This window comes from Monodon monoceros, unplaced genomic scaffold (genome assembly GCF_005190385.1).
Source record: "Monodon monoceros isolate NGI ecotype Baffin Bay Population unplaced genomic scaffold, NGI_Narwhal_1 Super_Scaffold_18, whole genome shotgun sequence".
Classification (NCBI taxonomy): Eukaryota; Metazoa; Chordata; class Mammalia; order Artiodactyla; family Monodontidae; genus Monodon; species Monodon monoceros.
Window position 1 is genome coordinate 147,788,302 of NW_021703774.1, and position 13,222 is coordinate 147,801,523.

The 13,222-nt window shown below is 41.9% G+C and overlaps 1 protein-coding gene across 5 annotated transcripts in view; it reads left to right on the forward strand.

Annotated features, from left to right (window-relative positions):
- The first annotated feature begins 1,008 nt into the window (after positions 1–1,008).
- Positions 1,009–13,222, forward strand: part of SCMH1 (Scm polycomb group protein homolog 1) — a 183,538-nt gene continuing 171,324 nt past the window's right edge. For 4 of the 5 annotated variants that reach the window (XM_029226811.1, XM_029226809.1, XM_029226805.1 and 1 more), the window contains exon 1: positions 1,009–1,058. The gene's annotated coding sequence lies outside the window, so the exon portion shown is untranslated. The remainder of the gene's footprint in view (positions 1,059–13,222) is intronic. The other variant, XM_029226806.1, reaches the window with a different exon arrangement.

Below are 13,222 nucleotides of genomic sequence, written 5' to 3' on the forward strand. Positions count from 1 at the left end.
CCATCCAAACAGCTGATGACTCCCTGCTGGCAGAGCACAGGCTTTGAAGTCAGGTTGGAGATGAATCTCCACTCATTTACTGGCTGGGTGACCTTGGACAAGTAGCTTCACCTCCCTGAGCTTCAGTTTCCTCCCTGCTAAAATAGGGATGATCCAGGTGGACGCGGCGTTTAACCATAGGAGTGTAGCAAAGAGTGTTCACTACCAGAACGAGCCTGTCTCCAGGCACATGGAGGGGCTCAATGCGTAAGTAGTTGTTGAATGGATGGACGAACCAATGAAGGGACCGCGGGAGCTTCTATTTCCTACGCATTTACTTACTAGGTCTCCAGCACTGTTCCGTGGGCTTCACAAGCATTAACTTATTTATCCTCACACCAACCCTCTGGATTGAATGCTATCCCGTTAGAGGTGAGGGTCCTGGGGTAGAAATACAAGGTAACTCGCTCAAGGTCATCCATCACTCTTAGCAGGGCAGGGATTCGAGCCCCAGAGCGCCGCTCTTCACCCGAGGCGGCGACGCGCGTCAGCCAACCTGACCTGACGCCTCTTGGGTCCGCCATCTCCCCAACCCGCCCACGCGCGGGCTCGGAGCGGCGACAGCGGGACTCGAACCCAAGTACCCGAGCCCTCTCCAGACCTCAGTTTACCCACCCGTGAGAAGCAGCGCATAGGGCCGGTGGGGACGCGGGTCTGGGCCCCGGGGTCGAAGGCAGGAGGCGGGAGGCAGCGGAGGCTAGCGCGGCCTGGCCGCACGGCGGCGCCCTCCCGGCACCGCCCCCCCGCGCGGGCCCAACTGCCGAGGCGCTCGCCACCCTGCGGCCTGAGGCCCGGGGGGCGGGGCCGGGAAGCCTGCGCCCCGCCCCCGCCTCAGCCAACGCCGCCGCCGCCTCGGTCGAGCCCCCAGCCGCGCGCCAGCCCGCCGGCCGGCCGGCAGCCGCTGCTCTCCGGAGCCGCCCCCGCCCGCCCCCTCCGCGCGTCCTCCCTAGCTCGCTGCGCAGCGGAAACATGGCGGCGGGCAGGGAGTGAGGCGCTCCGCGTCGTCGCTGCGCCCGCAGGTAAGCGCCTCGGCGGCCGCTTCCGCTCTCCCGGAAAGCCCGCGCCCTGAGGGGCTGGGCCGCCAGGGGCCGCCCCGGGTGAGAAGGAGGCGCCAGGACCGGCCCGGCCGCTGCCCCCGCCCCTCGGGCCCGACTGTCCGTCTGTGTGTCCCGGCCGGTCGGCCTGTCTGGGGTCCGAGCGCGGCCGTCCCCCGCCGTGTTCTTGGGCCCGGAGCTCCGGCGGCTCGTTCTGCTTCCGCGGCCGGGCCAGCGGGGCCCAGTGTCCGGCCCGCGGCCCTGACTCAGTAGAGGCGCCCCGGGGGCCCCGCGAGGGAAACTCAAGGACACGGGGACCTCTGGAGGGTCCGCATCGCGGGCGGTCCGAACGGCGGTCTCTCTGTCCTGGCCGGCGGGGCTGGGTCGGCCCGAGAGTGTTGGCTTTGGGCCGAGGGCCGGGAGTCGGAGGGGCTGTCAGTCGGCTCGGACAGGAGAGCTGAGAGATGCCTGTGGATCCTCGCTGGCCGGATCCGGTTCGGGGCGGGCGAGGACCGAGGTCGGCGGACAGCGTGGCCCATCCGAGGGTCGGGGGTGCGAAGGGCGGGGAGCTGTCAGCAGCGGTCCTCCGGGCTGGCTCCGGCGGCTGGAGCTGCGCCGAGACAACTCACGTGTGCCGCCGGAAACGGGCGCGGAAAGCAGGTTTCCAACCTCCGACGGGGGCGGGAGCCGTTGGGCACCGAGGTGAGCCAGCGGCCAGGAGGGCTGGACACGTGGGCACAGCTGTGGGCCAGCCCCGGAGGAATGAAAAGGGGTTTCCTGGAGATAAGTGAACCCCAAAACATCTCCAGACTGGAAGGGAATTTAAAAGTCATCCAGGGTCCCTTTCCCTCATCCCATACCAAAGTAGCTTTGAAAATCCCAAATTCTACCCTAATAATTTGACAAGTCTGAACATCTCCTCCAGTGATGGGAAACCGATCTCTTCCCAAGGAAACCCAAAACCTATTAAGTTTCTGCAAGAAGCTCTTTCGGCCCCAAGGATTGACCTGCTTAAATATAAAGTACTCTATTCCGTTTCTCACTTCTGTGCCGTGTTTTGAGCTTAAAAAAAAAAAAAAAAATCTAGTACTGTTTGTTTAAGCCAACTAAAAGAGTTATTATTTTGTGGAAAATTTGGGGGTTTCCCTCATTTTTTAAAATGTCTATAAACACTTTATCAAATGAGCAAATGTATATCGATTGGAATGCACCATGCAAATAGAAGAGCTTATTATTTTTTACACTGGGAAAGAATTGAGTCTGGCATCCCTAGTTTGATGCCAGACTGCAATTTAATATTTAGTTGGAGAGGGAAATGCTTTATTACATTGAACTCTTTGCTCTCTTTCTAACTGCCAACACAAGGCCCAAAATTACTATGAAAAGAACATTTTGTTGTTGTTGCTCATATACCAGCATTATTTTTTACTTGCCTTTTTATCACTGAGCCTTGGTTTGTGGGGTTAAGTTTTTAAGTAGTGTCTTTACCAACAACTTAAACCCCTGCCTAAGCAACCCTGCAGGTTAGTAATATTTTAAGCTTAGCAGAGATGTCATGACCTTGTAGATAAAGCGCCAAGCTCTTGTATCCAGGACGCTGTTTATATTCTAAGCAAAATTTCACTGTTTTTATAACGTAGACAACACAGCGGTCAGAATTAGTTCTTTATCTTTATTCTTATATCTTCATTTTTTTCACTTGGTCAGTGGTTTTGAAGTTTCTAGCACATGTCAAGTTTTGCTTTCTGTTATGTTTGTTGGGTAAAACTTTGTATAGCATCATTCTTTACAGAACTGTGCAGACTCAGGAAAAGCTCTGGTTCCTTCCCTTCAAAGGACTTGGAGTTAATGGTAGGAAATACTAAAAAACTCTGTGAGAAAGCACTGGTTTGAATATCCCACTGAAAATGTAAACTCAACATCTAACATTTACTCTATACTTAATGTGTCTATTATGTGTCAGGCACTATGCTATGTACTATGTTTAGCTGGGTAGACAGAGATGAATAAGATACATTTCCAATCCTTGTGAAGTTGGTAAATTAGATGCTGAAATAGGTCATCTCAGAATAAAAGGTGAGAGCTATGCCTGTGATGCTGTGGTTGCATCAAGGGGAGGGTGCTTAGACTAGTCCGGGACTTGAGGGAAGGCTTGAGGAAGACATGACACCTGACCCAAGTCTTAAATGGTACGTAGAAGTAAGTCAGGCAAAGATGAGAAAAATGTGCTTCAAACAGAGAGAATAGCTTGAGTAAAGGCATCAGTGTGAGAAAAGGAATGGCTTGCCTAGAGAACCACAAGCAGTTTGCGACTGCTAAGAAATAACAATGAAGATGTAAGCGGTAAGTTGTGAGGCCAGAAATACAGTCCGAGGCCATGTCATGGTAGACCCTGTATGCATAAGTATCTTGAAATGAATTCAATGGGTGACTTTTTTTTTTTTTCACTGAAAGGTTTTTATAGATATGCTTAAATAACATTTTTTAAATGTGGTTATAGGGATGAGGAGAGAGGGATGAAGTTGAGAGAATCTGTGAGGCTTTATGATTGATTGCGTGCGTAGATCAGAGGGTGAGGAGTCCAGGGTGATGCTCATGTTTTTGGTTTGGGTGACTAGGGGAATGATGGTGACATTAACTGAGACAGGAAACACTGGATAATGATTTCAGTTTGGGACTTAGAGGTTCTGTGATTTCTTGAGTTAGGTCAATGAGCAAATGTAGAAGTAAGATAGAAAAAAAAGGTTGTGGTCAGAAAGTGGAATATTAGAGTTAAATTGTCTGATGTGGAGCTCTTCTAGGTGACAGCTGGGTCTCTGTGTGTGAGATGCTGAAGTACAGCAGAGGTGAAGGTCGGGTGAAGCTGAGTATGACAAGGAACTGCGAGGCTATTGTATTGAACGAGTCTTCTGCATGGATAGTGAAATGATTTAGGATGCTAGGATGCAGGGAAGAGAGGGATTGTGACCCAGGTGCAGTGAATATAGGGGATTAATCGGGAGGGTGGTAGATGACAGATGAGGAGGAGGAGTAAGGAGTGATATAGCCAGGTGGTGGAAACCTCAGAGGAGGAGGAATTTTTAAACACAAGAATGGAGAAGTAATGGTTTTTGACTTTTCCTTCGTAGAAGCAGGATTCTGATCTCTTCATCTTTATTCAGGTCTCATATTAGTCATTCTTTTGGCTCTGAAGAATCTGTTCTAACTCTTGGAAAGTAGGAGGGCAGATATCCTATATCAAATCCTTTCTGCTGATACTTAATGATGAAGTCCATGGAGGTTTTTTTTCCCTGATGGTCAGTGGATAGATAGGAAACAATCAGTAGTGAGGATATACTCATGGTTTCTGGGAAGAGTATAGTGGCAAGAGCCTAGGCTTTGGGTTAGAAAGATGGATTCACATCTAGGCTATGTCACTTGCTAGCCTTAGGACTGTAAGCAAATTGTTTAACCTCTGTGACTTTCAGTGTCCTTATGTGTAAAAAATAGATTTCTACTTCATGGGGTGTCACAGAGGTTACATGAAATAACGTGTGTGTGTGTGTGTGTGTGTATACACACTAGAGAAGCAATTGGCACTTCAGAGATGCAAAGTAAATGTTAATTCTCTTCCAACTACCTTTAAGGGACTTAAGCTCTGATGGCAGAAATGAAATTTTTTCATGCTTACCTAAATTGTAAGGCAATAAGTACTCTAAGGGAGGTAAAGCAAAGTGATATAGGAGTTCAGAGGATGGAGCCATCATTTCTCAACAGTTGGAACAAGGTTAGGCTTTACACTCAAGATGAATTTTATTTGAGCCTTGGAGAACAAATTTAAATAGATTAAATAATTTAGGTGGAGCTCCAAAATGGGGAAATTATAGGATATGTTTTTAAAAATTGATAGTTGCCAGAGGTCAAGTATTGTATTTGTGTAAGTCAGTAAGCCCACTAGAGAGGTGGGCTGGGGCCATAGTATTAAAGACCTGAAACTTTGGAGTTTGGACTTGATTCTAGATATACGAGGGAGCCATAGATTGTACCTCCTCCCTTTCTACCTCAGTTTCCTATCTGTAAAATCTATAGGCATTAATTTAGACACTTTGGATTTGTGTTTGAAATAAACCAAGTAAATTCACATTTGAAAGTAAGTTCCTATGTAGACCAGCTTTCAGTTAAAAAAATAACTACTAGGATTTATTTTGTAGTTGTAGCTTAATCTTTTGCAATAACCTTGTTTGGTAGATAGGCTTAGTGGAGTTAAAAAAACATACAAGATCTCACTGGTAGAAAGTGACTAAAGATGTTCTCATTTCAAATTCTTTCTTATACTGCCATACTGATTTAGATTTGAAAAATAAGCCTGGGTCCTCAGTGTCACTGAATATTAATAATACAACCCAGGGCTGGTCATTTTGCTTCTGTGATCTTCAGTTCCCTCATTTATAAAATGAGGAAAGGTGTGGGTGTAGGGCTTAACACTTTACATAATGTGAATAAGTACATACTAGATACTCAGATGTTGCCCCCACCCCCTGCAATCTGTAAATGAGGGAATTTAACCAAACCGTTGTCAAGGCCTTAGTGCTAACTCCGTAGCTATCAGGGAACTGCTAGAACTAATTATTTTGATAACCTTTGGCCATATAAACCCAGCAAGTCTTATCCTCTGTTACCTTTGTCCCAGCTCCTCCAATCATATGTCTTTCTTCTGTACTGTTATTCCTGTGCTGACTTGGCTTCCTCTTCCTCTCTCCCAATCCTGCTTTTTTGCTCCCTTTCAAACCTTTCCACTTGTTCTCTGAAACTCCTGTTCTCTACACTGTTAACCATTTTATGGGATGTTTTAATGTGTGTTCTAGCCTTAAATGGAAGCCAGGAGAGTAAGATCGCTTAATCTAGCCCTTCTGAATGGGTGCAGCTCATTCTCCCAGACCACTCCTTGCAAAAGGAGAGAGATAAGGATGACTAATTTTTTATGCACCACTATTTCATACATTTCCAGACCGCTGCTTCTCTGCCTTCTTAAAATCCCTGTGCTCTCTGGCACAAGGGCTATACCACTCTTGTCTTCTTATATAATAGATCTTCTCTATCATTTAGGACCTAGCACACACAGTCTTCCTTTCCATCTCAATTTTTGGCCTTACCCTGAGTGACTTCAGTACTCACATGGATGATCGTTTCTTCAACACATTGACCTCTTCAACTGAAGTGATCATCATTTTAGCTAATCAGCTCCCATAGTCACACCATGAGCTTTGTTCTCATGCAAAGATGGCCCACCTGTGAAATTATAAATGGAGACATGCAGATTTGTTCAAAATTTCTTCTTCTGCCTGACCTTTGAGGATCTACTAGATCTTTTCTTTGACCCCACCAAGGCCTGTCTTCACTTCCTTCCCTATCCAGCTTAATTTTCTTAGTCTCTTGCTATTTCATTCACTCTCTCATCATTATCTTTTATTCCCTTGCTCTTTTGTCCTTCTGTCCCTGTCTGGGCAAAATCCCGAACTAATCTCTCTCTCCTTGCCTATACTAGCTCTACTGAGCCCTGCTGGAAAAAACATCACAGTTATACAGATTGCTGCCATTGGGGAGATGGGAAGATGAAGAAGGATAGGTGATTACAACTGCATGTTATTGAAGTATGTCACACATTTTTCTACTTAATTTGAAACATACAATAACCCTGTTAGAGAGGATGCCAGATCATTATAAACTCTATTTACTGATAAGGAACTGAGGTGTAGGTGGATTAAATGATGTGCCCAATGCCAAATAGCTAGTAAATGTCAGAATGACAACTCAAAACCAGGTCTTCTTACTACAGATTCTGTGTTTTGTCCAGAATGACTCATTGCTTCCTATGACTTCCTTTTTAAGACTCTGTGCTGTCTGAACCTCCTGCTGGTTCTGTTGTAAGTTGTAATATATTAATTTCCTTCCATTTTAAATTATATAAAGGCTGATGCATTATTTTCCCCTCTGATTTACTATAGTTGTTACCATTGTTAGCTTTTAAAATTGAAGCGTATACATATTGTATATTCATTTTAATCACTATGTCTATTGCTCATTGATGTATTATGGGCACATTTCTAAGTGTTTTCTTATTTAGTAGAATTGCTTTGCACTCACTTTTGTAGACTTTCCTCTGGGGCATTCAAACATGGTGGAACTAGAGGCTGTTTTAGTCATTATGTTCTGCAAAGTATAATAGAAAACATGAGAGCCAGCATACTTGTTCTTGGAGATATTTAAGAAGAGAGCAGACAACTGTTTGTCTTAGGTGATTTAAAATTTTGGACTTCCAGTCCTGATTTTTTGGTGCTCTGTCTTATCTCCAGTTATCTCAAGGGACTGCCGGAAAGTCTCCAAGCTAAATTAAATTTATTTCTTTAAATATAAAAGCTTATAAAACCTAATAGGCAGGCTTACCTGGTGGCGCAGTGGTTGAGAGTCCACCTAACGATGCGGGGGACGCGAGTTCGTGCCCCGGTCCGGGGGGATCCCGCGTGCCACGGAGCGGCTGGGCCCGTGGGCCGTGGCCGCAGGGCCTGCATGTCCAGGGCCTATGCTCCGCGGCGGGAGGGGCCGCAGCAGTGAGAGGCCTGCGTACCGCAAAAAAAAAAAAAAAAAAAAACCTAATAGGCATAGAGGGTCACAATTCCAAAATAAGAGCTTAAAACATTGTCTAATTTCTTTATGTGTGTTTTTTCAGTTTTTCATTTATTCATTCAACAAATATTTATTAATGTCTGCTAACTGACAGACACTGTGCTGTGTACAGTGACAAAGATGGAATTCACCTGTGAAGCCATCTGGTCCTGGACTTTTGTTTTTTGGGAGTTTTTAAATCACAGATTAAATTTCAATGCTTGTAACTGGTCTGTTCATATTTTCTATTTCTTACTGGTTCAGTCTTGGGAGATTGTATCTTTCTAAGAATTTGTCCATTTCTTCTAGGTTGTCCATTTTATTGGCATATAGTTTCCTGTAGTAGTCTCTTATGGTCCTTTGTATTTCAGTGGTGTCATTTGTAACTTCTCCTTTTTCATTCCTAATTTTATTGTTTGGGCTCTCTCCCTGTTTTTCTTGATGAGTCTGGCTAAAGGTTTATCAATTTTGTTTATCATTTCAAAGAACCAGCTTTTTGTTTCATTGATCTTTTCTATTGTTTTCTTCATCTCTATTTCATCTATTTCTGCTCTGATTTTTATGATTTCTTTCCTTCTACTAACTTTGGGTTTTGTTCTTCTTTCTCTAGTTGCTTTAGGTGTAAGGTTAGGTTCTTTATTTGAGATTTTCTTATTTCCTGAGGTAAGCTTGCATCACTCTAAACTTCCCTGTTAGAACTGCTTTGGCCATGTCCCATAGGCTTTGGATTGTCGTGTTTTCATTTTCATGTGTCTCTAGGTATTTTTTGATTTCTTCTTTGGTTTCTTCAGTGATCCATTGGTTGTTTAGTAGCATATTGTTTAGCCTCCACATGTTTGTGTTTTTTGCATTTTTTTCTTGTAGTTGATTTCTAATCTCATAGAGCTGTAGTTGTAAAAGATGCTTGATATGATTTCAGTTTTCTTAAATTTACTGAGACTTCCTTTGTGGCCCAGCATGTGATCTATTCTGGAGAATGTTCCATGTGCACTTGAAAAGAATCTGTATTCTGCTGCTTTTGGATGGAATGCTCTATAAATATCCATTAAGTCCACCTGGTCTAATGTGTCATTTAAGTCCTGTGTTTCCTTATTGATTTTCTGTCTGGATGATCTGTCCATTGATGTAAGTGTAGTGTTAAAGTCCCCCACTGTTATTGTATTACTGTCAACTTTCCTTTTATGTCTGTTAACATTTGCTTATATAGTATATTGAGGTGCTCCTGTGTTGGGTGCATATATATTTACAATTGTTATATCTTCTTCTTGGATTGATCCGTTGATCATTATGTAGTGTTCTTCTTTGTCTCTTGTAGCTGTCTTTATATTAAATTCTATTTGTCTGATATGAGTATTGCTACTCCAGCTTTCTTTTGATTTCCATTTACATGGAATATCTTTTTCCACCCCCTCACTTTGAGCCTGTTATGTGTCCCTAGGTCTGAAGTGGTTCTCTTGTAGACAGCATATATATGGGTCTTGTTTTTGTATCCATTTGGCCAGTCTATGTCTTTTGGTTGGAACATTTAATCTGTTTACATCTAAGGTAGTTATAGATGTGTATGTTCTTATTGCCATTTTCTTAATTGTTTTAGTTTGTTTTTTTAGGTTTTTTTTCTTCCTTTCCTCTTTTGTTCTCTTCTCTTGTGATTTGATGACTATCTTTAGCATTGTGTTTGGATTCCTTTCTTTTTTGTGTGTATATCTATTACAGATTTTTCATTTGTGGTTACCATGAGGTTTTAATATAGCAGTCTATATGTATACATGATTGTTTTAAGTTGCTGATCTCTTAATTTCAAATGCATTTCAAATATCCTGCATTTTTACTCCCCTCCTGTCACAGTTACTGGTTTTGATATCATATTTGTGTGTGGACAACTTCCTACCTATCCTGTATGTTTACCTTTGCCGGTGAGCTTTCCCATTTTCATAATTTTATTGTTTCTAGTTGTGGCCTTTTCTGCTTAGAGAAGTTTCTTTAGTATTTGTTGTAATGCTGGTTTGGTGGTGCTGAAATTTTTTAGCTTTTATTTGTCTGTAAAGCTTCTGATTTCTCTGTCAAATCTGAATGAGAGCCTTGCTGAGTAGAGTACTCTTGGTTGTAGGGTTTTCCCTTTCATCACTTTAAATACACTCTGCCACTCCCTTCTGAACCGCAGAGTTTCTGCTGAAAAATCAGCTGATAATCTTATGAGGATTGCCTTGTATGTTATTTGTTGCTTTTCTCTTGTTGGTTTTAATATTTTCTCCTTGTCTTTAATTTTTGCTATTTGATTACTATGTGTCTTAGAGTGTTCCTCCTTGGGTTAATTCTGTATGGGACTCTGTGATTCCTGGACCTGGGTGACTGTTTCCTTTCCCATGTTAGGGAAGTTTTCAGCTGTTATCACTTCAAATATTTTATCAGGCCCTTTCTCTCCCTTTTCTCCTCCTGGGACTCCTATAATGCTGGTGCAAATGTTGGTGCATTTGACGTTGTCCCAGAGGTCTCTTAAACTGTCCTCATTTCTTCATTCTTTTTTCTTTATTCTGTTCCATGGCAGTGATTTCCACCACTCTGTCTTCCAGCTCTGTACAGTGACCAAGGTGAATGCCATAATTTTAAAAATGCACAGATAGGCCACAGAGTTAAAGAATATATTTATGGTACATATAACAGCTAAATATTACTGTCTGTATTAACTAGGGATTCCTACAAATAGGTTAGAAAAAGACAAATCAATAGAAGAATGAGAAGGTATAAAAGAGGCAACCTAAAAGTTTATTAGCCATTCGCTGGTAATTAGTTCCTGTAGGAAAATTAAAGTTCTCATGAGATGTCATTTCATACCTATTAGATTGGCAAAAATTAAGAAGTCTGATAATACCAAATAATGGTGGGAATGTAGAGTTAAGGGAGCTCTTGGACACTGTTGATGGAAATAGAAATTGCACAACCATAGTGAAGAAAAATTTAGCAATATCTGTTAAAACTAAAACACACATAACCTACAATCCAGCAATTCCACTCCTAGGCAGATACCATTTAGAAACTCTCCTATGCATGTATAAATAGTTATGCAACATTTTTATAACAGAAAGTTCAAACTAGTCCAAATGTCTATTTATAAAAGAAAGAAAATATTGTAGTATATTTACCTAATGGAATCCCGTACAATAATGAAAATGAATGAACTAGATCTATATAGTAACTTGGGTGAATCTCACAAGTAAAAGGTTAAGTAAATAAAGCAGATGGCAGAACACATTTATATTGTATAAAGCCCTACATTCATGTATTATTTAGGGAAGCATACTTACATAATAAATGTTTAAATAAATGCATGGTAATGATAAATATCAAAGTAAGGATAGTGGGGATCTCTGAAGGGTAAGGTGGGGAGTGAAGACCAGTAATACTGCTGGGAAGAGCACGCAGGAGCCTTAAATTGTATTGGTAAATATTTTTTCAACTAGGCTGTAGATATATGGGTGTCCATTCATTATTCTTTATATATCTGAAACATTGTATTATATATGTATTTTTAAAGAATAATAACATGTAGTTTTTGTTATGAGTTTAATGCAGGGAGGGAAGGAGCAGCAGAAATATAAAGAGATGTTATTAGGATGAATCATGTAACTGTTTTCTACAGGTCTGAAATGGTCTAAAATAGGCAACTTCAAATGGCTCAACGTCATTCAAGCTAATGTAACATGGGCTCTCATTGAAATATATTCAAAGTAATATGGGAACACAAGGGCAGGAACAATTGACTACCAAGGCAGAAGGAGAGAGATAGTCTTTGGAAAAGCTTCAGAGAGAGAGAGAGAGAGAGAGAGAGAATGACATTTAAACTGGATCTTAAAGGTTAGGAAGGAATTCACTAGATAGAATGAAGAGAAGAAGGCCTTCCAGGTAGACAGAAGTAAAGACCCCTTTGCATGGATGGAATCCCCCAGGTGGAATATGTGGAGGTCACAGAAATGTAGCAGAGGAAGAGACTAAGGAGGAGAACAAAAACAGCAAATATCTGTATAGCATTTACTATGCATTTTCTATACCTGTAAACTCATGTAATCCTCCCAGATGGGGAAACAGGCACATAACAGTTAAGTAACCTGTCCAAGGTCACAGGACTAGCAGATGGTGGAACCAGGATTTGAACTCCAGCGACCTAGGTCCAGAGTCTCTGCTCTTGGCCAGTAAGCTATTCTCTGAATCACTACATTATAAGCAAAATCAGGAGAAACCAGTGTTTTGAATGCCAAAGGAACAGCGGTAAGTTTCAAAAAGAAAGGAATAGTCAGCAGTGTGCAAGGCCCTATGGAGGTAAAGTAGGAATACTACAAAGAGACCATTGGATTAAAAAAAAAAAATCATTGTGCTCTCAGTTACAGTAAGGGATACCAAGATAATAGAGATGTGGGTATCTCAGAATAGTAGTGATTCAGTCCACCAGTTCTGTGGACAAATGATTATAATTCCATTTAATAATGAAGAAGATGGAGTCAGGGAGACTATTTGGAATAGATCCTCTCTCTATTTAAGTATTTGATATATCAACACAGTTGAAAGGATTTTCATCCTCTGCTGTCTATATCATAGTTTCTCTAAAACTAGGATTAATACTGAAAATTTTGTTTATTCTTCTGTATCTTCTGGTTTTAATAAAGATAGAACTTAAGCTATGTTGATTAGTGGATTTTGAGAATTAGGTGATATTCTAAAGATCAGTAGTTCAATTTACAATATTTCATACACGAAAAGGTGAAAGAGACCTTATAAGTACCATGGTATGTGGAAAGAATTAAGGCTTGGTGGTTAGGAGTCCCCATTCAAGTCCTAGTCTGCCACTCACAGGCTTTATGATTTAGGCAAGGGGGTGACAGTAGGTGATCTCTAAGATTTCTTGCAACTCTCAAGCTCTGTGACTATTAGGTCAACTATTCAGTGAAGAAAATGACGCCTGAAGGAGGGACATGGTTTGTCCAGGGTCATGAAAACTGGAATTGATTCTCTTGACACTGGGTCCAAGAAATCTGATGGAAGAATCATCGAACATTTGAGTGGCTGCTGTATATCAGGCAAGTGTTAACTACCTAAAAACATACTTGCACATGAATCATTTCACAGTTTATTCATCCAGTGTAAAAGTAACAACCATGATCATCTGTGTTTGTTTGTTTATGTATATCCTGCCTTATTCCAGAATGTGTTTAAAGCATACCTATTCTGTGTAACAAACCATACTTAGAAAGGGATTAAACTTAAGTGTCTGTCAGACACACTGCAAAATGCAAACATGTGTTGATCTCACCCACCCTCATATAAATATTATTAGCTCCATTGTATATGTAAAGTAACTGAGACTCAAAGATATCTGGCCAACATTATACAATTTATTAGTGATAGGACTCAGTTTCAAACCCAGACCATCCTGACTTTAGCCCTAATGCATCTTTCCATTTTACCACGTATACTTCCCACAAGCAGTGTTATATATCTCTGAGGCTTCATCAGTA